The 24505-nt window shown below is 45.3% G+C and overlaps 1 non-coding gene across 1 annotated transcript; it reads left to right on the forward strand.

Annotated features, from left to right (window-relative positions):
- The first annotated feature begins 1170 nt into the window (after nt 1-1170).
- LOC114041454 lies at nt 1171-1272 on the forward strand. Its single transcript, XR_003568928.1, has one exon. It is a non-coding gene; the product is annotated as a U6 spliceosomal RNA (small nuclear RNA).
- The last annotated feature ends 23233 nt before the right edge of the window (nt 1273-24505 follow it).

Here is a 24505-nt window from a genome sequence, read left to right on the forward strand (position 1 = left end):
CTGAGCTCACAGCAACCAGAAGGAAACAGAAGGAAGGGAACTGAGAGCATTGCCCTCTGAGAGTCTTGGAAGGCGGGCAATACTTGCTTTGAGGATGCAAGAGAGGATGCTGGACAAAAGAGGCTCAATGGTTAGGCCATGCAGCTGGGAAGTCTTCGGAAGTTTGGAGAAGGGAGGCTGAAAGTAATGAGAAGTGGGAGATGAGCTAAGCCTTGAAAGATAGGTAGGGAAATTCCCCATTGGCCCTCCCTTGCTCTTTTCTCTGACTAAATAAAGTCTTTGCTTTCTCCCTCTTCTTTTTTTTTTCTTTTTCTCATGCCTGCCCCTCAAAAAAAGTTCCTACTACATCTGGATATCTGTCCTCTTTCTGCATCTGAGCCTTCCTCTCATTTAAACAGTTCCTGAAATCTCTGGCTTAAGCAGAGAGACTCTCTCTCTCTCTCTCTCTCTCTCTCTCTCTCTCTCTCTCTCTCTCCTCTCTTTCTCTCTGTCTTTCTGTCTCTCTCCTGGTTGTCTCTCCAAGTGGAAAATGTCTTCCTTTAGGCTGGGGAGGGATTTAAATCTTAGGATTTCAAGGGCTTGAGGTAGTAGCTAAATAAAGACTGTCAGGGAGGGAACTTTAAGATTTTCTTCTTCAAGCTTCTGTTGTCATTTGTCCTTCGTTTTCCAAGAGGACTAATGACATCAAGGGGTATTGTGGACTTGCAAGTGAATTGGATTTAAGTGAGGCAGAGCTGCACAAAGTCATCGGCCTCACTCTTTTTTCCAGAGTCACAGAAGTCTAGCGGCAGGACAAAAGTCAAGATGCCTTTGGCTAGGGATGCAATGGAACCTTGGCGTCTTGGATGTCTGACCAAGCTCTTCTTTAGCCGCCTTCATGGCCATTGGAACAAATGGTTCTCATCTGCCCATTCCGCTGGGGGGAAGTCTTGTGCTTGAGGTAAACACCCCCTAACTCAGCAATGGGTTTGAGGCCTATTGGTTACCCTCACCTTGTTTAGCTCATCGGCTGAGATGGTTTTACTGGGGTGTGGCCGCTGTGCTTGCTACAGCTTCTTGGAGTCACAGGTTAGAGTTGGGTGCCGGGTGGACACCAAGGGTGGACGAGCAACTCTGAAAAGAGCTCAGCAAGTCCTCACACCAGAGATACTCATCCTCCTTGAAGACCCCCCACACTCCTTTGTGCTCACGTTGGCAACACATATACATGGAAGATTTGCATGGCCCCTGTGCAAGGATGACACCCAAATTCATGAGACATTCCATATTTTTCAAGTTTCTACTGGACTGTGGAATTCCAGGGGAGTTAGAATCACAAAATTGCAGGCAGTCCTGTCAACAAAGGGATGGTAAGGCCATTACATTAGTTACACTTCACATTTGACTGGTACTTTTATACTTTTCGCAGTGCTTTTAAATCTATTATCTCTCTGATTTTGACAAGCTACTAAATAAATAGCTAGTATTTATACATCACTTTAAAATTGCAAGACACTTGATTCATGTTACTTTGCTCGTATTACTCAAATAACTATTATCCTATTTTATTTTTACAATATTCCTGGGATCTTCTTATCTCCCATTTTACAGATTGGAAAAGTGACAAGCATAGATTTAAGTAGCCTGGTTGGGGTCACACAGCTAGGAACCTTCTGAGGCTAGATATGAACACAGATCTTCCTGACTCCAGGTCCAGAGGCCTAGCCTAGGGCAGAAATTATTACCACCATTTTAGAGATTAAAAAAATGAGGCCTAGGGAGGAAATTGATTTGTCAATTGTCATATAGTGACCAGACAGTGATAGGGTCAAGAAGAGAGCCCAATTGTTTTAGACTCTCATCCCAGAGATCGTTTTACTAAATTGCTCCACAGGGAAGATGTAATGGCATCAATTAATAAAACAGGATAGGCAGCTGTGTCAGCAAAATAATTAAATAGAGGGGAGATGGCATATCAATATATGAGAATTGATAGAACCAGACACCAGTCCTGACTTTGTCACTGACTTTCTGTGTGACTTTGGGTAAGTCACTATCCCTCACTATTCCCTTGGAAATATTCTTTTCTGTAGAATGAAGGAGGGTCTTGGATGAGATGTTCTCTGGGGTCCCTTCCAACCCCAAATTCAGGATTCTATGACACTATGATCCTCTTCTGACTGGTGGGTCATGGAAATGCCATTGACAGTCAAGGATTTCAATAGGGCCTTTAGCAAAGGCCTTGTGAACAAGACAGAAGAAGTATGACAGACAAAGGTACAGTTAGGAAGATTCAAAGCTGATTAAATAATCAAACCCAAAGAATAGTGATCAATGGATGGATATGAACCCAGAGGTAGGTCTTTAGCAAAGTACCCCAGGGACCTGTCTTTGAACCTGTGTCCTTCAACATTTTTTCAGTTGCTTGAATGATGGTATAGATGGTTTATCAAATTAGCAGATGTGAAAGTAGGAAGAGGAGTTATTATTTATCACATTGTATGGCAGGACCCAAAAGACCCAAACAGGCTAGGAAAATTATTTTAATCTGATGAAATTAAATTTGGTGGAGATAAATTAGATTAAAAAATCAGCAGCGTAAGTACAAGGGAGAGGAGTTATGGCTGTGCAACAGTTTGTGTGAAAAAAAAGAAAGTTGTGGGGACTTCAGTGGACTGCAAGCCAATAGTTTGATATGGCAGTCCCTAAACCTGATACTTAGCGTGCATTAGGAGAAGCATAGTGTTCCGGACTATGGAGCCAGTGAGAGAGTATTGAGCTTGGAGTCAGGAAAACTTAGACTGAAATCCTGCTTCTGACAATTATTAACTGTAGGATTCTGGGTGAGTCACTTAATCTCTAACAATTTAGCCTTAAGCTCAGGCAACTCCCTATGATTTAATCTGCTAAATCACAGATAGCAGTCAGCTGCCTGGAGCAGCTAGGTGGCACAGTGGATAGAGTTCAGTCTTCCTGAGTTCTAATCTAGCCTAAGACACTTATTGGCTGTGTGACCCTGGGCAAGTCACTTAACCCTGTTTGCCTCAGTTTCCTCATATATAACATGAGCTGGAGAAGGAAATGGCAAACCACTTCAGCATCTTTGCCAAGAAAACCCCAAATGGGAACATGAAGAGTCTGAAATGACTCAGTAACAACATGAGGAAGATATGACTTGTTCTAGCTGGTTACAGAGGGCAGACCCAGGAACAGTGGGTGCAAGATGTGGGGAAGCAGATATATAATATATGATAAAATAATATACAAATATGTGGAGGCTCAATATAAAGAAAATCTACATAATAATTAAGGCTGTTCAGAAATAGAATGGGCTGTCTCATAGGGTAATGAGTTCCCCATCACTGAAAATCTTCAAGTAAAAATAACCACTTGTCATGTAATATAATATCCACTGGGAATGTTATGCAGCGGATTACTGTATGCCCATTGTATGATCAACAAAATGCATCTGTGTTGTAAACAACCTGCATCAACAAAGGAATTCAGCAACGCCACACGTGGTAGTGGAAGGATTGGATTTTTAGTGGGAAGAGCACTGAATTTTGGAGGCATGAGCCCTGAATTCAATCTTCTACTTACCACTATTGTGACCTGGGGTAAGTTCCTTCTTTTTGTTGCAGTTTCCTTGTTTGTAAAATGAAGTCCTTTCCAGCCCCCGATCCTATGATTCTATGTGTCCAAAATAAACAAATAAATAAATAAAACAGAAGAGCTGACAGTGTCCACAAAGAGAAGTGACCAGGGGAGCAAAGCTGCAGAATGGTGGGTCAATTGCCCTGTGTTGGGCTTGGGTGAGGAGTTCCTGGAATATCCCTTCCTAGCTAGTTGAGAAGAAGAACGCCAGGCCTGGAGTCAGGAACACCTGAGTTCAAATCTGGCCTTAGATGCTTATTGGCTGTGTGACCCCAGGCAAGTCACTTAACTCCGTTTGCCTCTGTAAAATGAGCTGGAGAAGGAAATGACAAACCACTCTCGTATCTTTGCTAAGAAAACCCCAAAATGGGGTTGCGAGGAGTCGGGCATGACTGAAATGACCTAACAACAAGCTGGTTGAGAGCTTCGTCCACTGCAGCGGGAGAGAGGTCTTCCTGGTCCTCCATGACCTGGAATCTGCCTTGGAGGCTCCTTCCCCCAGGCCTGAAGGCAGATGGGGCTGTGGCTGGCTGGCACCCAAATTTCTGAGTCCCTTTGCCTGTCCTGGCCCCTTCTCTCCTTCCCCTAGGAGTCATCACTACAATCAATGGTCTTAGCTCACATCCTGGACGGATGAGTGCCGGATCTGCTGACCCACGTCCCTCCCCAGGTCCCCAGCTCTTGGGTCTGAGCCCTGCCCCTCTATCAATACCTCATCATCCGCCTCCTCCCAGCTCCTGAGAGTCCTCCGGGATTCTGCCTTTGCTCCCCCCAGCCCAAGAGGACCTGAAATAAGGACAGCCTTGGTCACCAATAACCCCGCTCTTGATCAGGTCTGGGGAGACAGGGCAGAGCTGGCCTGCTGTCAGGGCAGGACAAAATCTGTTTCTGAGAATCTCTTAGTTGATCACATATTGTAAGAGCTAAGAGTACGAGGAATGAGCCAAGACTTAAAATATTAGAGTTGGAAGAGCTCTTCGAACATAAAATGTCAGAGCTGGAAGAGGTCTTAGAACAAAGAGCATAGGATGTCAGGGCTGGAATAATAATTAAAAAAACCCCCGACACTTTCATTTTTCTGTCATCATTTTAATGTTTCCAATCCTGTAATGTTACAATCCTATGCGGTAGATAGTTTAAGCATTAAGATCTCCATTTTACGTGTGAGGAAACTGAGGCTCGGAGAAGCTGATTGACTTGCCTATATTTATACATTTAGTAAATGCTGAAGTTAGAATTTCAATCTAAATTTCTCCTGACTACAAGTCCAGTATTCTTACAACTGAGAGCCTAGAAGGTCGGAGCTGGAAGTACCTTTAATTAAGATCACCTCATCTTACTGATAAGGAAAGCCAGGTCAAGACAGGGAAAGGGGCTTGTACAACGTCCCTCAGGTAATAAGAGCAGGTCTTTGGACTCCAAATCTACTTCCCTTGGCACTGCCCCACGCTGCCTTCCTGTGACTCTGAATCTTGTGTTCTTTTTGCTATACTATAGTTATATTTGAACCTAGGACTCCTGACTCCTAGTTCAATGCAGCTATATTGAGTTTGAGGCACGAAGCAGGCCATCCAGGTGGAGATAATCCTGCATGCATATATTTGTTTGTGTATGTCTGTCTGCATGCATGTGTGTACACACACACACACACACACACACACACACACAAATTCTCACAAAGCAACTTAAAAATCAGTGCTAAATATGAATGAATTCTAAATTATCCAGGCTTAATCAGGAAGGAAGGGCAATGTGGAGAATATAAAAACTGTGGATTAAAAAAAATCATTGGTTTTGGGAGCCCGCTATTTATTTTAGTTCAACAAACATTTACTAAGTAATTGTATATGCAGGGCTAGGTTCTAGGGCTACAGAGACAAACCTCCCTTAAATCTAATTCACTTGCAAATCATGGCATCACCTTCCTGATGTCATGGTCCTTTTCAGAAACGAAGGACAAAAAAAAAACAAAACAACAAACAACCACAAAGACAAAAATGAAAAATAGTTCCTGCCCTCAAGGAGCTTATGTTCTACAAGGGAAAATGATGCTTTTTTAAGCAGTGAGAAGGTCTTGCCCTCTCATTAGACTCAGCTGAGGATACTTCCAGAAAAGGAGGCTCACATGTGGCCTTCTAGGTCCTCAGTTGCGACCTTTGACTGAGTCTGAGTTTTACAAAGCAAATGCTTTTATTAGGGGGATTTGTTCTGCTGAAGTTTGGATTCAGTCAAAGGGCCACACGTGAAGATCTAGAGGGCCACACGTGGCCTCCTGGCTGTAGGCTCCCCACCCATACAGCCCATTGTCATGTGTGACAGTGGGAAAAAGCCTTCTCCTGAGTATGTATGACTACCATCATCACCACTTTTTTTTTTTAGGCAATTGGGGTTAAGTGACTCGCCCAAGGTCACATAGCTAGTAAATGTCTGAAGCCGGATTTGAACTCAGGCCCTCCTGACTCCAGGGCTGGCGCTCTAGTCACTGTGCCACCTAGTTGCCCATAGGGCACCCTAAACTCATAGAATCTCAGACTTTTATGAATAGTGCCTCTCAGGCCATCTGGTTAAGCTCCTTAGCTGACAAGAATTGTTTCACAACATGCTCCACAGACGGTGATTTAGCATCTGTTTGAAGACCTCTAGCGACAGGAAGCTCATTTCCTCCCAGGACAACCTTTGGGACAGCTTTAATCTCAAGGAAGCTTTTCAATTACATGGAGCCCAAAACTGACTTTCTACAACTCTCTTAGATCTGCCCTCCAGAACCAAGAATGCATTTATTCTCTCTTCCACGTTTCAGCCCTTCAAATACTTAAAAACAGCTACTCTGTCCACTCTAAGAATTGTCTAAGCTATACAACTCCAATTCCCTCAGTGGATCCTTGTAGGTGCAGTAGAATCTGGTCCCTTTCCTATCGTGGTCCCTGTCTTCTGCGTAAACTCCAGTGGGTCAATGTCTTTCCTTCCTGAAATGTGATGCCCAGAATAGAATAGAATGCCTTGAGATATGGGGGAGGGTGTTCACCAACCTCATTCTGGACACTACGTTTCATTGATATGGCTTAAGCACCTTTCTCCTTATCAGAGGTGTGGGGCTATGGATATGTAACACAGCATATGCCGTCAGACTTGGCTGAGGAGCTGCTTAGTTTTGCTGAACTGTTTTGTTCTTTCTCTCTGTTTTATTCTTTGTTATGAGGGATGGCTCTCTGGGGAAGGAATGGGGGAGGGATATATTTAGAAATGAAGGTGATGCAAAAAATATCAATAAACATTTTTTAAAAATTATTGCATAGTCAAGCAAAACACATTCTGGCATTGGTCATGTTCAAAAGGTATATGTCTTATTCTGCACCCTGAGTTCATCACCTCTTTGTCAGGAGGTAGGGAGAATGCTCTGGAATTATGGCTGGGGGGTTGGGCAGGGAAAGAAATTAGGTTTTTATTCACTGAGGCAGCTGAAGTGGCACAGTGTGTTGAATGCTGGGCCTGGGGTCAGTAAGACCCGCATTCCAATTCAGCTTCAAACACTTACTAGCTGTGTAATTCAGAGCAAGTCACTTAACCTCCCTGTGCCTCAGTTTCCTCAACTATTATAGCACCCACCTCCCACATAATACCTCCCTACCTGATAGTGTGATAGTATCTACCCCTCCAGGGCACTGTGAGGATCAATGGAGAATATTTGTAAAGGGTTTAGCACAGTGCCTGGCCCATGGTAGGTGCTTAACAAATGCGTATTCCCTGCTTCTCCCCACCTTGGAAAAAACAATTTCGTTTTTAAAGAGGGGAAACCAAATTGCTGACATCCAAAAAGGAAAGGGAGAATTTGCAATAAAAAAGAGGAAATAAATAACATTATTAGAAAAAAAATTTAATAATGCAACTTAAGGTCAAATGAGCTATTTTGGGCTTTTATGTCACAGTATTGACTTGTCCTGTTCTTATATGCCACTGAAAACTGTTTTTTTTTTTTTTAATAGCAACTACTGTCTAGGCTGCCTCTTCCATCTGTATTTATACAGTTGATTTCTATAAGACTCACCATTTATTCCTATTGAATTTCATGCTATTATATTCATCATTGTCTTTTTATCCCCAGCACCTCAGCATTAGTGCCCGGAACATAGTAGGTTCTTAATAAATGCTTGTTGATTGACTGATTGATTCCCTCATTCTAGCCTGTAGATCATTTTTAGAATACTGAACCTATCTTCCAAATGTTGGTCGACAGATTGGTTAGACTTTTCACGGTGGTAGAGCATAAGCACAAGATTTTGAGTCAGAAGATGTGGGTTCCAGTCCCAGCTCTGATATTCCTTGTGTGACCTTGGGCAAATTACTTAACATTTCTGGGCTTCAGTTTCCTCCTTGTCAAAATAAGAGTAGAATGAATGACCTCTTCCTTTCTGGCTTGAAATCTTGTGACCTTATCCCTTTAAGCTTTGTGTTATTTGTAAACTTGATAAATAATGCCATATATGCCTTCATTCAAGTCGTTGATAAAAATGTTGAATGTCTCAGGGCCAAAGGCAGATCTCTGGGGTACTCCATTAAAAACTGCCTTATAGGTTTGTATAATTTCATAATGACTCACTGGGTTCAGTCATTCAACCAGGCCTGAATTCTCCGAATTATATTGTAATCTAGGCCACACTCTCCAAGTTATAGGATCATAGGATTTAGAACTGGAAAGGACTTAGGCATTCATCTAATTTAACATTCTCATTTTGCAAAGGAGTAAATTGAGGCCCAGAAAGGTTAACTCACTTATAGTCGTCCTGCTACCCATTGGTAGCAGACAGCATTTATACATAGCACTTTAAGATGTTCTCAGAATTTTATTAATATTATCTCATTTGGGCTTCACAATAACCATGTGAGGTAGGTGCTATTATTATACCCATTTTATGAATGAGGAAATAGAGCTTAAGTGGTTTGTCTAGGGTCACACAGTTAACATAAACTGAGGCAGACAGAGGTTATGTAACTTGCCCAGGGTCACACAGCTAGTAAGTGCCTGAGGCTGAGCTGAGGAACTCAGTTCTTGAAGATTCCAGGTCCAGCACTCTACCTACTGAGCTGTCCAGCTGCCTCTGACTACAAAGCCAGTGTCATTTCTGCTCCAACCACACTGCCACACTTGGACAACCACATGCATATCAGTATAGATTTTGTCAAATGTTTTACTGAAATACAAGTATATTATGTCTATGGTGTTCTACCGATCTACCCATATAATAACCCTATCCAAAAAGAAAATGAGATTAGTAAGCCATGACATTCTTTGTGAAGCCGTGCTGGCTCTTAACAGTCGCCACTTCCCTTCTGGAATACTCACAACGAAGCCTAAGCCCAGATATGATAGAAAGTAGGGAGAGTGAAAATGGAGGAGTTAGCCCTGGAACCAATAGGGAAGGCACGGCCAGAAACTGATTTTTTATGAGAACAAAACAAAATAAAAACAAAAAACCTGGGGGTTCTAGTGGACTGCAAAGTCAACATGAATCAGCAAAGTGGTCTTGGACCATGTTGAGAAAGAGGCTTAGGATTCAGAATGACGAAAGGAGCAGTTCCGCTTGATTTTGTCCCAGTCGGAGCGCACCTGAAGGATTGTGTCTAGTTTGGGACACTACATTTTAGGAGGGACATTAACAAGCTGGGGGATGTGTCCAGAGGAGGGACTTCAGGATAGTGAGAAGACTTAAGGCCATCCAATATGAAGACTGATTGAAAGAGATGGGGACATTTAACCTAAAGAAGATGTGTGTGTGTGTGTGTGTGTATGTGTGTGTATGTGTGTGTGTGAATGGAGTGGACTAAGAAGAGCTGTCACATGGAAAAGGAAGAAAATCCATTTTGCTTGGACCCAATGGTCCAAACAGGGAGCAATGGAGAGAGCTGTAGATGTTGGCTCTGGGAAACGTATAAAACATGAGAGCTGTGCAAAAGCTGCCCAAAAGAATGAGAGAGAGAGAGAGAGAGAGAGAGGAGAGAGAGAGAGAGAGTTCTTTGTCAGTGTTAGTGTTCGAATGGACACTGGATAACTATTTGTTGGGGGAATCTTGTACAAGAAATTCCTGCTTGGGTACAGGATTAGTCCAGAGGACCTTTCAGCTCCAAGATTCTTCACCAAATGCTTTGGTGAAATCCAAATATATTGTGCCTCTAGCATTCCCCTGATACACCAGTCTAGGAGCCCTATGAAAAAAAATCACTCATTTGAACCAGTGGGTTCTTGTTGAACCCATGCTGGCTCACAAGACCAAGAACTTCCCTTTCCAGGTACTCACAGACTGTCCAGAGGTTGCTGAGGGACAAATGGGAAGACATTATCCTTGAGCCAAATTCTCTCCTTCTTTCTCTCTGTCTTTGCTTTCTTCTCTGTTTCTTTATTGCCCTCATCCTCATCTGTCCCTGATTATCTGTCTTTAGAATACAATCTCACTCTCCCTTTCTCCGTCTCTCTCATTTCTCCTTGTAGAGATCCTATCTCCTTATTTCAGTCTCTCTGGTCTCTCAGTCTCTGTGTCTCTGCTTCTGTCCTGCGTTTCTTGCTCTCTTTTGGTGTTTCTTTCTCTATATGTCTTTGCATCCTGCTTTTGGCTTGTCTTCTGCTCTCCTCTAGGTCAGGCCCAAGGGGATGGCAGACTTGGCTCTGGGGCCTGGAGACTTATCCCTTCTTGGAACCAGCCAGTAGAAGTCTCCTTAAAAGAGGAAACTTAATCAACTATCCTGGGAGGCCTGGTCTCTAAATGACAGAACCAGCAATTTTATGGGTCTTGGAAAATCCTGCCTGGGGATCGATGAGGACAGAGAGCTACCCTCTCAGTCCTTGGCCCAGGGAGGAGCCCAGACCAGTAAAGCTCCATCACTGTCTCCTCATCTACCGGGGGAGGCTGCAGAGCCACGTCATGTCCCTTCTTTGCTTCTCTTCCTCCTCCTCCAGAAGCCTTACTTAAATAAACCCATTCAATGAAGACCAATTAGGACCAATTCTTTGATCCGAAACCTATCCACTCTTGGTCTGCCCCGGGCAACTGCCTCCCTGCTAAGAATCACAAACTCAAAATCAAAGGGACCTCAGGTCACTAGTCCAGCCTCCACACAGGACACGAATCCTCTGCAGCTGCCCTGGCAGGAGGCTGTCCGGATTGTGATTGAATACCTACAGTGATAAGGAGCTCACTACCTACCAAGGCAGTTCATTTCCTTGTGGGACAGCTCTGATTATTAGGATGTCCTTTATAAAGACCCATAGCCTTTTGAGATGAAGTAGGACCAGTCTGATCCTTCTCCAGGTAGAAGGAAGTATCTATCATCTCCTCACCAAGTCTTCTTGTTTCTTCATCACTTCGACAATGTCTGTAGGGTTGTTTCTTGGGGTGGTATGTGTGCTTGGGTCTAAGTGTGTGTGTGGTGTGTGTGTGACAGAGAGAGAGAGAAGAGACAGAGACAGAGAGATACAGAGAAAGAAAGAGAGGAGACAGAGGGAGAGAAAGAAAAACAGAGAGAGAGAGAGACAGAGAGAGAAGAGAGAGAGAGAGAGAGAGAGAGAGAGAGGAGAGAGCGGATATCTCTGCAAGGAGGTATCTGTGGATGGTTCTGGGTTTGTTTGCTTGTGTGTGTATCTGTGGGCATGTGGGTCTATATGTCTATGTGAGTAAGCTTGCATGTGTGTCCACACTGAGGCCTGTAAGTCTAGGGAAGCCCAGGTGACACCAAGATCAAGCAGGAGGATGCTATGATCTTCTCCCCAGCTTGGGTGATCGGGTTCTTTAGAGAGGATGGGAGGAAACTCTAGCTGAGGCCAGGGTTTGTCTAATAGCCCCTGCTGTTCTCTTTCCTCTTCCCCACCCCCACCCCACTTCTGGGAGGCTTGTTTTACATGGGGATGTGGCAATAAAGAGACAGAGAGGAAGACAGACATACAGAGGACCAGAGATTTCCAAAGCTGGTGTGAGAACCTGGGTTATTAATTTAGCCTGATTCACTGTGTGTGTGTGTGTGTGTGTGTGTGTGTGTGTGTGTGTGTGTGAGAGAGAGAGAGACAGAGACAGAGACAGAGAGAGACAGAGAGAGAGAGACAGAGAGAGAGACAGAGAGAGAGAAGAGATAGAAGTAGACAAAGAGACAAAGACAGAGAGAAAAAGGAAAAGAGAGAGAGGAAAGGCGGAGAGGTGGGGGGAAGCCTAGGAGCCAGAGGCAGGAGGATTGATTTCTGGGTTGGAGTGTGGGGCAGTTTGTGTTTCTAATGGTCCCTAAAGCCCCATCATCCACAGTGCTGAGCTCAGCACCTAGGTGGGGGAAGGAAGAAAGAGGGCAGGGCTGGATGGCAAACCGGCCTCTCTACAGGGGCAAAGACAGTGTGGTCTATTGGGAAGAGCCCTGATTTATAGTCAAAGGACCTGTTTTGTTCCTTTCTACCTATAAAGTTTTAGGTAGGACATTTCTCTTCTTTGGGCCTCAGTTTCTTCACATGTAAAATGGGGGGGTTAGATTATATCAAGGGTTCTTAACTTGAGGTTCATGTATACCCCAAGAGGAAGATGGATGGATTTCAGGAGGGTTACGAATATGGTTGGGAAAAACTTAGACCTTTATTTTCACAACCTTCAGTAATCCTGTGCATTTTATTTTATGAATTTAAAAACATTAATTTGAGAAGGAGTCCATAGGCTTCACCAGACCCCCAAAGGAGACTATGACACACAAAAGCTTGAGAACCCTGAGTTAGACAATTTCTATGGTCAAACCTCTGCTCTTCTGTTCAGAGTTCCCTGAGGGCCAAGGTCACATCTGGTCCAGATCTTGCACAGTCCAGAGAAGTCTCTCCCTGGCAGAAGGCAGGAGCTGGAATTCTAGGCCAGATAGCTCTGGGCAGCCCTGATACCTCATCCTTGGGAATGCTCCTTTAGCCACCTCCATCAGACAATAATGGAGGCAAAGCCAGGGCTAGGGAGGTGGGAGGAGGCAGCAGAAAGTAGCTTGGATTCAAAATCAGGTGGCCCTGGGTTTCTAGTCCTACCTGTCTGCCCTTAACTTGCCGTGTGACCTTGAACAGAATACTTCTCTTTTCCGAACTTTAATGTTCTCTCTGCCAGTGAAAGGTTTAGACTTTCAAAGGTCCCTTCTAGCTCTAAGGATCTGTGATTCCTTCCTTCTCACCCCTACTTTCCTTCTTCTTCCTCTTCACCAACTATAAAGCTATCACAGTCAAGCAATCATAACTCACCCTGACTTCCCCAGTTCCCAATTCATCATCCCTCCCCATCCCCAACACCATCCCCATGCTCCAGCTACCACCAAAATGTCTTAGGAGACTTTAAAAGGCTGGGGAGGCTAGCTGAGCTGAGTTTGAATTTCCCCTCCTAGTTTGGGTAGTGGAGAAGTTGGGCCCAGATTAATCACTAGAACTGACATTGAGTGAGAAATTTCAGCAGCCACCTCCACCCCAGGAACAGAAAGGATGGCTTAGAATATGAGAATTCTAGAATCTTAAGAGTCTTAATTCACACATTTGTGTTCCCTTAAAATCCCAGAATCTTCAGCTGAAGGAATTCTGGAATCTGAGAATTATTTATTTTTATCCTCCATTACAAGGTAGTGCTGAAGGTAGATAGAGCTCTGGGCCTGGAGTCAGGAAGACTCATCTTCCTGAGTTCAAATCTGGCCTCAGACACTTACTAGTTGTGTAACCCTGGGCAAATCACTTCACCCTGTTTGCCTCAGTTTCCTCACCTGTAAAATGAGCTGGAGAAGGAAATGGCAAAGCCACTCTAGTGTCTGCCAAGAAAACCCCAAATGGGGTCAAGAAGAGTCAGAAACAACTCAACAACAACAACAACATCCCCTATTAGATTATAAGCTCCATGAGGGCAGGGATTTTTTTGGTCTTTCCTCCTCGTATCTCCAGCTTCTAGCATAGTGCCTTGTCCATAGTAAATATTAAAATCTTAGATTCTCAATAATAACAATAGCTGTCACTTTGAGGTTTTACAGATTGATTTATGTACATTATCTCTTCGATGCTTCACTCGTGGTCATTATCTCAAAGCCCTGTGATTTCATTGGTGTGGGAACTATTGCTACCAGTTTGCTGATTTGCACCACATCTATAATTTATGGAGAGTCTTAGAGAGCTTCCTGAGGTTCTGAGGGGTTAAATGATTTGCCCCTTCGTCTCACGGCTTGTAAGTACCAGAGCCGGGATTTCAACCTTTCGGTCTCCAGGTTCAGCCCCGGATCTGCTGCTAGCCCACACTGCCTTCCCCAGGAAGGAGGCAGTGTATTATTATTAACCTCATGAGGTGGCCCGAGATCAGAGAAATTAAGTGACTCGCCTGGTCACACCCTGAGTCCGTGTTAGATTCACGACTTGACTTTCCGACTTCTCCCACTCACCCTTTCACCTCAGCCTCCTAGAATCATGAAATGCCAAGAGTTGGAAGGGACTCGAGCAGCTGTTTCCTCCAGCCAACTTCTTCCAGCATCGGAGGAAGAGAGGCTGGGAGGGATCCTGAGGTGAGGCTGGGGTTGGTCTAACAGCCACCGCTGCCCTTCCTCCCTCACCCCACCCCCTTCCTGTGGGGATGGGAGGAAAGGGAGAAAGAGGAAGAGAAAGAAGACACAGCAGAGGGGAAAGCGAAGAGGGAGAGCACAGGAGAACTCTCCTATTTCCCCTTCACCAGCCCCTCTCTGACTTCCTTCCAAGTGATTTCAGAGACAGCTCATTCATCAAGAGGAAGGTCCCGAGGTCTTAGAGACGTAAACCATCATCTCCCTGTCCCCAGGGTGAAGTGGGTGAGGGCGGGGAGACTTCGGGAGAGGAGCTGGGGCGGGGGAAGTTGAAACTGGCTAGGCATTTAGAATTATAGATTTAGAGCCGGCAAGAACCTGGTTCAGTCAACTTATTTGACAGATGAGGAAACGGTGGCCCAGAAGGGGAAAGGACTCGTCCAAGGTCACTCAGGGAGTAAGTGACAGGTCCAGGGCTCAAAACAAGGTCTACCAACTTTTTTTTTTTCTCTTGAGAGTGGATCTCCCTCTGTCCTGTAGTGCAACAGACACTCACGTCCTGATCCCTCCGCCGATCTCGTGGAAGCTTTGACCTGCTGGGCCACCCACCTGGGACGCTTTACCCGTCCCCTCCTAGGCAGCCTGGTGGCCCTCCTATGCCCCGGGGGGTATCGTACCTTATCGGTGCTGCGCTCAGTGGGCTTAGCCGTTGCAGCTCAAACAAATCACCAGAGTCAACCCCACCAGTAGCTGGTGACCCACACCCTGTAAACCCACCTTGGGCTCTTTCTCCTGTACTTCCCTCCCCTAGGAAAGCTAACTACCAGGAGAATGTCACAGGTAGTAAGTCTCTGGGCTGGTGAGATTGCTATTCTATGCTTCACTTCAGGGCAACCCTGAAAGCAAGAGCCGTGTCCCCTTCATTCACTGTATTTCTCCCCAAGGCCCAGACATGGGCTCAGAGCTTTAGAGCAACTCCCTCATTTTGCAGATGAGGAAACTGAGGCACAGAGATTAAATGACTCACTCAGAATCACTTAGATGGTAGGTGTCTGAGGTAGGATTTGAACTCTGGTCTTCCTGAAACCAAGTCCTATGCCCTCTCCACCACACCTTGTTATCTTTTGGTCCAGAGCCAGGTACTAGGCTGTTCCAAGACAAAGGCTCCGGTCAAATTTTATCAAGGGGGTGGGTGGGGTTCCTTCGGGTCTGGATAGTCTCCTTTTGAATCTGACTCCCAAGGTCTTCCTGCCGAGGCACATAGTAAATGATTAATGAATGCTTGTTGACTGACTTACCGTCGACCCGCACCCGGCTGTCCTTGCCTCTCTGACTCTCTACCAATCAATTGTGCAAGGACCATGAGGAGTCCAGGCTCACGTCTGGCTGCAGTTTGAACCCCAGATCCATCTCTGGAGGGCAGCACAGAGAACTCCACAGAAAAAGGAGGGCAACAGAGACTAAGGAGCTGGCACAGAAATGGAGAGAGATTGCAATGCAGATGCAGAGAAACAGATACCCAGGGAGACAGCAGAAAACAGAGACGGGCATGCAGAGACAAGCAGACACAGGGAGAGATAAAGAGAGAGAGTCAGATTGATAGGCTAAAAAAAAAAAGGCAGAGAAAATGGCAGAGATAGAGGGAGACAGATGGAGACCAAAAAATCAACAAGACAGAGAGATGAAGAGCAGATCCACTCATGCTCTAGTAACCATGAGCCTTTACTGAGGAGGGGGCGCTGGGAGGCTTGGGGAGCTCTCCCCCACCTCTCCAGCCCAGCTTCTTTGCTCGGGTCTCTCAGGATACCCACAAGCCTGCCAGCAGCCGCTAGAAGGCGATCAGACACCAGCCAAGGATCTGCTATCCGCCAGGCTGGCCAGCAAGAGGTGGGGGAAGAGGGAGGAGGGAGGGAGGAGGAGGGAGGGAACAGGGCCGGGCTAGGGGAGGAAGAAGGGGAGGGATTCTGTGGGCCTCCTCATCAGTCCCGAGGCTGTCGATGGGCCTGATTAAGATGCCACACTTGAGTTAGAGCCTCCCGGAGACTGATGAACCATTGATCAGCCTGTCAGAGGGCGGGGGAACTGGTGCGGGCAGGAGCTGGGGCAGGAGGAGAAGGAAGTGGGGGCGGGGGACCGCGCAGGCCCTCTCCAGACCTTTCTTCTGACTCCCAGGCAGAAGACCCAAGCTCCTGGAAACTCCCTCCCCCCCATCCCACCAAGGCCCACTGTCACTCCACAAGCTTTGTATGCCTCCTCAAAGAAGAGGATGTAGACGTAGCTCCCATCTTTCAGACACATCTTGGGTACCAGATGGGCCCAGGCAGCCATCCCTCCCTCTGCCCCTTCTCCCGCAGATGGCTTGTCTTCCTTTCCCTCCCTTTTCCTTGTCTAGAAAGCACAGAGACTGTCAGAGCTGCCCCTGACCTTAGAGACAGCCCAGTCCAACCTCCTTATTTTAAATTTGAGGAAACTGAGGCCCAGAAAGAGGAGAAGACTTGCTCATGGCTAGCACAATTCTCTTGACCACCCCCACCCCTGCACCAGCCTAGGGTTTTGACCCCACCACATACTTTAATTTGGATGAGGGGGATAGTGTAGAAGAAGAAGCCCATACCTTGGGTTTGGAAGATAGCTGAGTTTGTCCTGCCGCCTCTGCAGCCCTGGGCATGAGGCGCCCAAACGACTTTGCAGGTATGGCTTAGGCACGGGAAGTGACTCAGAGAGTCCAGATTTGAATCTCCTCAAGGAGAGATGGGGAAATCCAGAGGGCAGCTCCTGTGAAACCCAGGGATCCAAGCACCCAGATCTGAGTCCAGGAGTGCCCGGGACCTGGGGGTCCAGGTCTGAGTCCTGAAGGACAAGGACTCAGGCATCTGGCAATGACAGAGGGGTTCTGAATGTTCCCTCCCAAGGCAGCTGGGGATGTAAGGGGACTCCAGTCATGCCTGCCCACAGGTAACACTTAGCCATCACTGGCCTGGGCTAGATCTGGTTTCTCTCTTGGGCCAAGCAGAGGCTCTGTGGTTCTTTTCTGGCATCAGACCAGTAATGGCAGGAATAGAGACCCTTGGGGAAGGTCATCTTTTCAATCTTCCTGGCCCCCAAAGCGGGTGCCCTTGAACAAGTTTCATCTCCTCTCTGAGCCTCAGTTTCTCAAGCTATAAAATGAAGGACTATGATTAAGTGCATAGATTAAGAGCTGGGAGGGAACTTACTTTATTCAGTCCAAACCCTTCATTTTACAGCTGAAGAAACTGAGGCAGAGAGAAGGAAAGAGAGACACACACAGAGAGACAGAGAGAAAGATAGACAGAGAGAGAGAGAGAGAGAGAGAGAGAGAGAGAGAGAAAGTGACTTGTCTAAGATCCCACAGGTAGTAAGTAGTAGAGTTGAGACTGTAACCCAGATGCTTTGACTACAAAATCTAACACTCTTTTGCTGTACCACAATGTCTAAGGTCATTTCCACGTCTAAATCTATAATTCTATGATTCAATGTTCATCATACCCCTTCTCCAGGACCCTCGGGGAAACCTCAGGCCGTCACTGGGAGGTTCCAGTGTCCCACTTTGGCCCTAATATCTACTGCCATCAGTTCTAAGACAGCTGTGGGTCCCTGTAAGATGAGGTCTTTGGCTCCAAAGTCCATCCTGAGGTTGGGGTGGGGGAATGACTTGGGACAATAACAATGGATAATGTATTGGCTTCTGCAGCACTGTGACCTGATGTGAGATTCTGGGAGCCCAGTTTAGAACCTGCTCAGTCTTTCATATGGCCTGCTCTGGAACCCTTCCCAACAAGCACAACAGCCAGACCCCACTGACTTGCAGCCTCAGGTTTTATTCCAGCCCCTTCTCCTCTTTCAATGGTCAGAAAATGGGGTTCAAAGACAATAGGGAAGGAATGAGGAGAATCCAGCCTTCTGTGCTGTGTCGAAGCTCAGATTTTATACGACTTTGGTTTGGGGATCCCAAAATGGACCAACGGTGGTTAGAGACGGGAGGGCTCCTGAGTTGTGACTAGGAGAGCCCTGGGGAAGCTGGTGCCCCAAGTTGTGACTGGTAGATCCTAGGGAGGTGGGCAGGCTACCAAGTATATCCAAGAGTGATTCTCTGGGGTGGGGTTGTGATAAGGATATCCTTAGGAGGGGCTCATGCCCTAGCATCTTGACCAACTTGACTTATCATCTAATAGAGGTGTGTGAGTGAGGGGGACCTCAAGTCTGACAGTGCCCTCAGTTGTGGCCAATGAGATATAGACAGGCATGGTCATGGGGAGAGGCCCACCCTGGCTTGTAGGCCCTGAATCCCATGGTGATTGTCCTTAGGGGAATCTTGAGTAGGCAGACAGAGGCCCTTAACCTGTATCTAGTACAGTACCATTTACAAAGGAAGTGCTTAATAAATGCTTGTTGGATCAATAAATCAAACAATAAACTTTGTAAAAATTAATTAATTTATTTTTAGTTTTCCATAAGATTTTGAGTTTTAAATTTTCTCTCCCTCCCTTTCCTCCCCCCACCCCAAGACAGCATGCAATCTGATACAGGCTCTACTTACACATTCATATTAAACAAATTTTCACATTAGTCATGATGTAGAGAAGGATTAGAACTAATGGGAGGAACCACAAGAAAGAAAAAACAGGACAAAACAACAAAAGAAAAGGAGAGCACATAGGATGCTTCCATCTGCATTGAGCCTCCAAAGTCCTTTCTCTTGATGTGGATAGCATTTTCTATTGTGAGTCTCAGAGCCTTGCATTTCTGAGAAGAGCCAAGTCTATCAAAGTCAGTCATTGCACTATGGGGCTGTGACTGTGTGCAATGTTCTTCTGGTTCTGCTCACTTTACTCAGCATCAGTCCCTATAAGTCTTTCCAGGTTTTTCTGAAGTCCATCTGCTCATCATTTCTTACAGCACAATAGTATTCCATTACATTCATATACCACACCTTGTTCAGCCATTCCACAATTGATAGGCATCCCCTCAATTTCCAATTCTTGGCCACCACAAAAAGAGCTGCTATAAATATTTTTGTACATGTGGATCCTTTCCCCATTTTTATGATCTCTTTGGGATACAAACCTAGTAGTGGTCTTGCTAGGTCAAAGGGTATGCACAATTTTATAGCTCTTTGGGCAAAGTTCCAAATTGCTCTCCAGAATGGTTGGATCAGTTCACAACTCCCCCAACAATGGACTAGTGTTCTAATTTTCCCACATCTTCTCCAACATCTATCATTTTACTGTTTTGTCAACAACAAACATTTATTAAGCACCTATTGTGTACCAGGAACCGTACTAGGTTTTGAGGATACAAAGGCAAAAATGAAGCAGCCTGGATCCTGACCCTGAGCCCTTTGGCTAATACCCACAAATTCAAGGCTCCGAATTTGAAGACTTAGTTTCCCCTTGACTCCTAAGCTGCTTCCATTTTCAGAGCCTTCTTCTACCCACTAAGGAAGCAGGTTGATCCCCTAGGAAGATTTCCTGGACTGGGAGAGCTGGGTTTGAGTCCTGGCTCCACCACTTGTATGATCCTGGGAAAATCCTTTAACTTCTCTATGCCTCAGTTTTCACCTCTACCAAGTGGGAGTAATGATCTCTGCCTTGCCTTCCTCCTGGGATGTTTACAGTGACACCTCTCACAGGAAGGTCAAATTAGATAATGGATGGGAAAAAGCTCTGTAAATGACACACTTTCTGAATTGTCTTTGTGACTCTAGGCAAGATTCAGCCTCTGGGTGCCCCAGGAAACTGTCTAGAGTTAAACTACGCAGGAGTTGTTGATTTACTTCGGTGGAGGGAATTTTCACACTTGGAGTTCCCCACACAAATGAAATCATAGCTCTGGACCCCCACCCCCCAAAAGAAATAATAATTAAAATGAATTGCAAAGCACCCTGTGAATTGGAAAGTCCTTTGTAAACTGTTAAGCCCATTGTGAAATGCCAGACCCTTTGTGAGCTTAAAGCCCCTCTAATCACATTTCTGTTGTTAAATAACTGATCCCCTCTGATTATTCTCACCATTGCCAACAGATAGGCACTGTGTCTATCTATTGATCTTCCCTGGGAGCTTGACTGGAGGAGGAGGAGGAAGAAGAGGAGGAGAAGGAAACCGAGACCTGGGGGGAGGGGGTTCCCATCCTAACAGGGAGATCAGACTCATTTATATTAAAAAACAAACAGTGCCCCAAGAAAAGCATCATCCCTAGCAAAAGGTCATCCAGTCTCTACTTGAAGACGTCTAGTGATGGAGGAGCTCACTGTTTGGATAGTTCTCACTGGAAACTCTTCCTTACATGCAGTCTAATCCTGGTCTTCTGCAATCCCCCGCCCCACCACCCTTCACCACCCGCCCCATGTTACTCCTAATTCTGCCCTGTGGTGTCAAATGCAACAAGTCCTTCTTCCACATGACTGCCTTTCGAAAACTCGAAGACAGCTATCGTGTTACTGGTTAGTCATCACCAGGCATCGTGCATGCTGGACGTGGGGCCAGGAAGATTTGGACTCATCCCGTACCTCTGACTACTCCTAGTCATGTGACCACAGGCAAGTCACTCAACTCTTCTGGGCCTCAGTTTCCCGACTGGGAAAATACTACCTGCAGTACTTATCGTTGCAAACTTAAAGTAATATAAAAGGTTAGTTGTTAGTGTTCTCAAGTGACTGATGTGTGTGTGTGTGTGTGTGTTGGTGATAGTGATTCAAACTGTGACAAAAAGAGGGTGAGAGGACCTGGGATTGAATCTTGGCCTTGCTCCATTAGATTGTAAGCTCCTTGAGGGCAGAGGCTGTTTCCTGCTTCTTTTTGTATCCCTAAGATTTAGCACACTGCTTGGCAGTAGTAGGTACTTAATAAATGTTTACTGATTGATAGACGGTTGTGAGACCTTGGGTGAGTCATTTCCATAGGTTCAGAGAATCTTAGAAACCGTGTCTAAACTAGAATCCCCTCTAAATAATACCTTCTATAAATGGTCATCCAGCCTTTATGCAAAGACCCCTGGGACCAAGTGGGGGAGATCCTATTACTCCCTACCTTCCCAGGTGTGCCTTTCCACATTTGGATAGTTATAGAGTTGGGAAGTTTCTCTTTCAATCTACCCCAAACCTGCCTCTCTGTAGCTTTCACAGTTTCTTTTGAGTTCTGCCATTTAGGTGCTATGCAGAGCAAATTTACCTTCCTTCCACTTGAGAGCTGTTGAGTTCCTCTCACCTGAAACCCAAGAAGCCGCGGCATCCACAGAGGTCACCACATCTCGGTACACTGTCTCAGCAGGTTGGCTAAACCGTGTTGAGGGTAACCAGCCGGCCACAAATCTGTCAGTGACTTGGAAGGACATCTACCCCAAGCATGTGAAGACTTTTCCCCGGCGGAATGGGCAGATGAGAACAATTTGTTCCAACGGTCACAAAGGCAACTCAAGGAGCATTTAGAGCGTGGTCAGACATCAAAGATGCCGAGACAATCCACTGCATCCCGGGCCATCTCCAGTCGTCCTGACTCTAATCTCGCCGTTGGGCTTCAATGACTCTAGTGAGGCTGATGACTTTGTGAAGCTCTGCCTCACTTAAATCTAGTGAGCAAAGACATCACCCTGTGACATCACTGGTTCTCTTTGAGAATGAAGGACAAAATAACAATAACAATTCAACTCCTTGAAGACAGCCTGGTAGCCCAGCTACTCAGCTAGGTGTCACAGTAGGTATTAGCAGGACCAAATGAGATAATATTTGCAACCCTTTGTAAACCTTAACAGTTTACAATATTGCCATTATTAGCTCTCATGTTCTACCCTAAGACTTTTCTTCTTTTGTTCCTTTAGCTGATGCTCATATGCTGTTCTGGCTGTTTTCCTCTGGACACACTCCAGTTTACCATCATCCTTACTAAAACCTGCCACCCCAAATGAAATGCATTATTCCAAATCTGGTCTGACCAGGGTGGAATATAGCAAGACTAGAACTTTTCTCGTGCTGGATACTATGCCTCTCTTAAAAAATGAGTTGATTTTTGGGGCAGGTAGGTGGAGTAGAGTGGATAGAGCACTGGCCCTGGAGTCAGGAGGACCTGAGTTCAAATGGTCTTAGACCAGACACTTGACACTTACTGGCTATGTGACCCTGGGGCAAGTCACTTAACCCCAATAGCCTCACAAAAAAAAGGATTGATTTTTTCTTGGCTGTCATATTACATTGTTAACTCAAATGGAATTTGTGATCCACTGAAAACTCTAGATATTTTTCAGATGAACTTCTGTCTAAATATATGTGTATATGCACATACATACACATGCACATATGTATGTATATATAAATTTATGTAGTGCTTTAAGGTTTGCAAAGATCTTTAACATGTTAACTCATTTGATTTGATTCTCACAACAATCCTATTATTATTCTTATTTTACAGATGAGGAAACTGAGGCACAGAAAGTCTAAGTGACTTGCTCAAAGTCACACAGCTAATAAGTATCTGAGGCCTAGTTCAACCTCAGGTCTTCCTGTCTCCAACTCCCACCCTCTATTCCCTGTGCAGATAGTCCTAGCTACCTATGTCTAGTCATACTTCTCTGGATTGTGTTTATAAAGTCATTTTTTTAACCCAAGTATAAGATTTTGTATAGAGTGACCCAAAATTTTCACTAAGACTTTTGGGGCACTCTGTATTTATTCCTGTTAAATCCTATTTTGCCCACCTATTCTGGAAAGCAATGTGATTTTTTTTTTTTTGCTTTTTTGGCTAGGCAATGGGGTTAAGTGACTTGCCCAGGGTCACACAGCTGGTAAGTGTTTTGTGTTTGAGGCCAGATTTGAACTTACGTCTTCCTGACTCCAGGGCCGGTGCTCTATCCATTGCGTCACCTAGCTGTCCCTCTGGAAAGCAATGTGGAAGTATCTCAAAAATCACTAAATTTGGATACGTCCTTTCATGCAGCAATATGACCTCTAGGTAAGTCCTTCAAAAAGATTGAAGAAAGAGAGAAAAGGACCCATCTGGATAACAGTATTTATAGCATTATTTTTATTGTTGTTGTGGCAAAGACCTGGAAACAAAGTGGGGGACCAGCCACTGGGGAATGGCTGAGCGAATTGCGATGCAGGAACATAATGGGGATATTATTCTGCCATAGGTAATGATGAAAAGGATGGATTTGGAGGAACCTGGGAAAACTTGCACAAAGTGATGCACTGAACAGTTTGGACAGGCACTACAACATTGAAAAGAAAGCAATTTGGAAAGATTTAAGGACTCTGACTGACGTGAGGACGAATGATAATTTCAGAGGTGACGGACTGTAGGTGGTGAAAGAAACATGAAGAAGGAGAGAGTGGAAGAAAGTACAAGAAGGGACATGGATGAGCGGGACAGAATTGGCATACTAGACTGACTTTAGTACATATTTTAAAAAACCAGCTGTGTGTGTTAGAGATTTGTGAATTCATAGACATGGAAGCTTTAATGGCTTCAGACTGCACTAAGACTTTTGGGACATGCTGGGTTTTCGTGTTTTTTTCTGCTTTTAATCTACTCGATTTGGTCCAACAATCTCTTTGGATCCTGACTCTGTCACCCAGTGTGTAAGCTATCCCTCCTAGTTTGCCGTCATTTGCAAATTGATAAAATATACCTCCTATGCCTTTACTGAAGTCATTGATTTTTTTCAAATGTTAAATGACACAGGACCAAGCACTGTTCCCTGGGGCACTCCACTGGAGACCTCTTGCCAATGGCTACTCTTTGAGCCTAACCATTCAACCAATCCTGAATCTACCTAATTATACTGTCTTCCAGCTTGATGTCTGGAACAAAATAAAATAGGAGTCTTTATCAAAGGCTTGTTAAAAGCTAGTCATCTCTGTGACTCTATTTCCTCTTCTGTAAAAGGAGGGCTTAGATTTGTTGTTGTTGTCTAATCTTTCAGTTGTGTCCAATTCTACATGAGCTCACGGACAAAGTCTTGGCAACGATATTGGAGTGATTCGGCATTTCCTTCTCAGCGTCTCCCCATTTTACAGATGAGGAACTGAGGCAAATAGGTGCTAAGTGACTTGCCCAGGGTCACGCAGCTAGTCCCTGTCGGAGGTCACATTTGAACTCGGTCTTCCTGACTTCAGGCCTGGGGCGCTCTCCACTGCACCACCGAGCTGCCCCTTGGAGCTGGATTCAATGATCCCTGAAGATCCTTCCAGTTCTTATGCTTCTATTGACCCTGGGGACATCACAGCCACTGCCTCAGCAGAACTGTGGGGAACCATTCTTGAGGCGCCCCGTCCCCCCATTTGAAGGGCAGCAACGCCAAGAAACCAGGGGCTCAGGCCCCTCCTCTTTGGAGCAGAATAGAA

Source organism: Vombatus ursinus, unplaced genomic scaffold (assembly GCF_900497805.2).
Source record: "Vombatus ursinus unplaced genomic scaffold, bare-nosed wombat genome assembly UNPS02014173.1, whole genome shotgun sequence".
Taxonomy (NCBI): Eukaryota; Metazoa; Chordata; class Mammalia; order Diprotodontia; family Vombatidae; genus Vombatus; species Vombatus ursinus.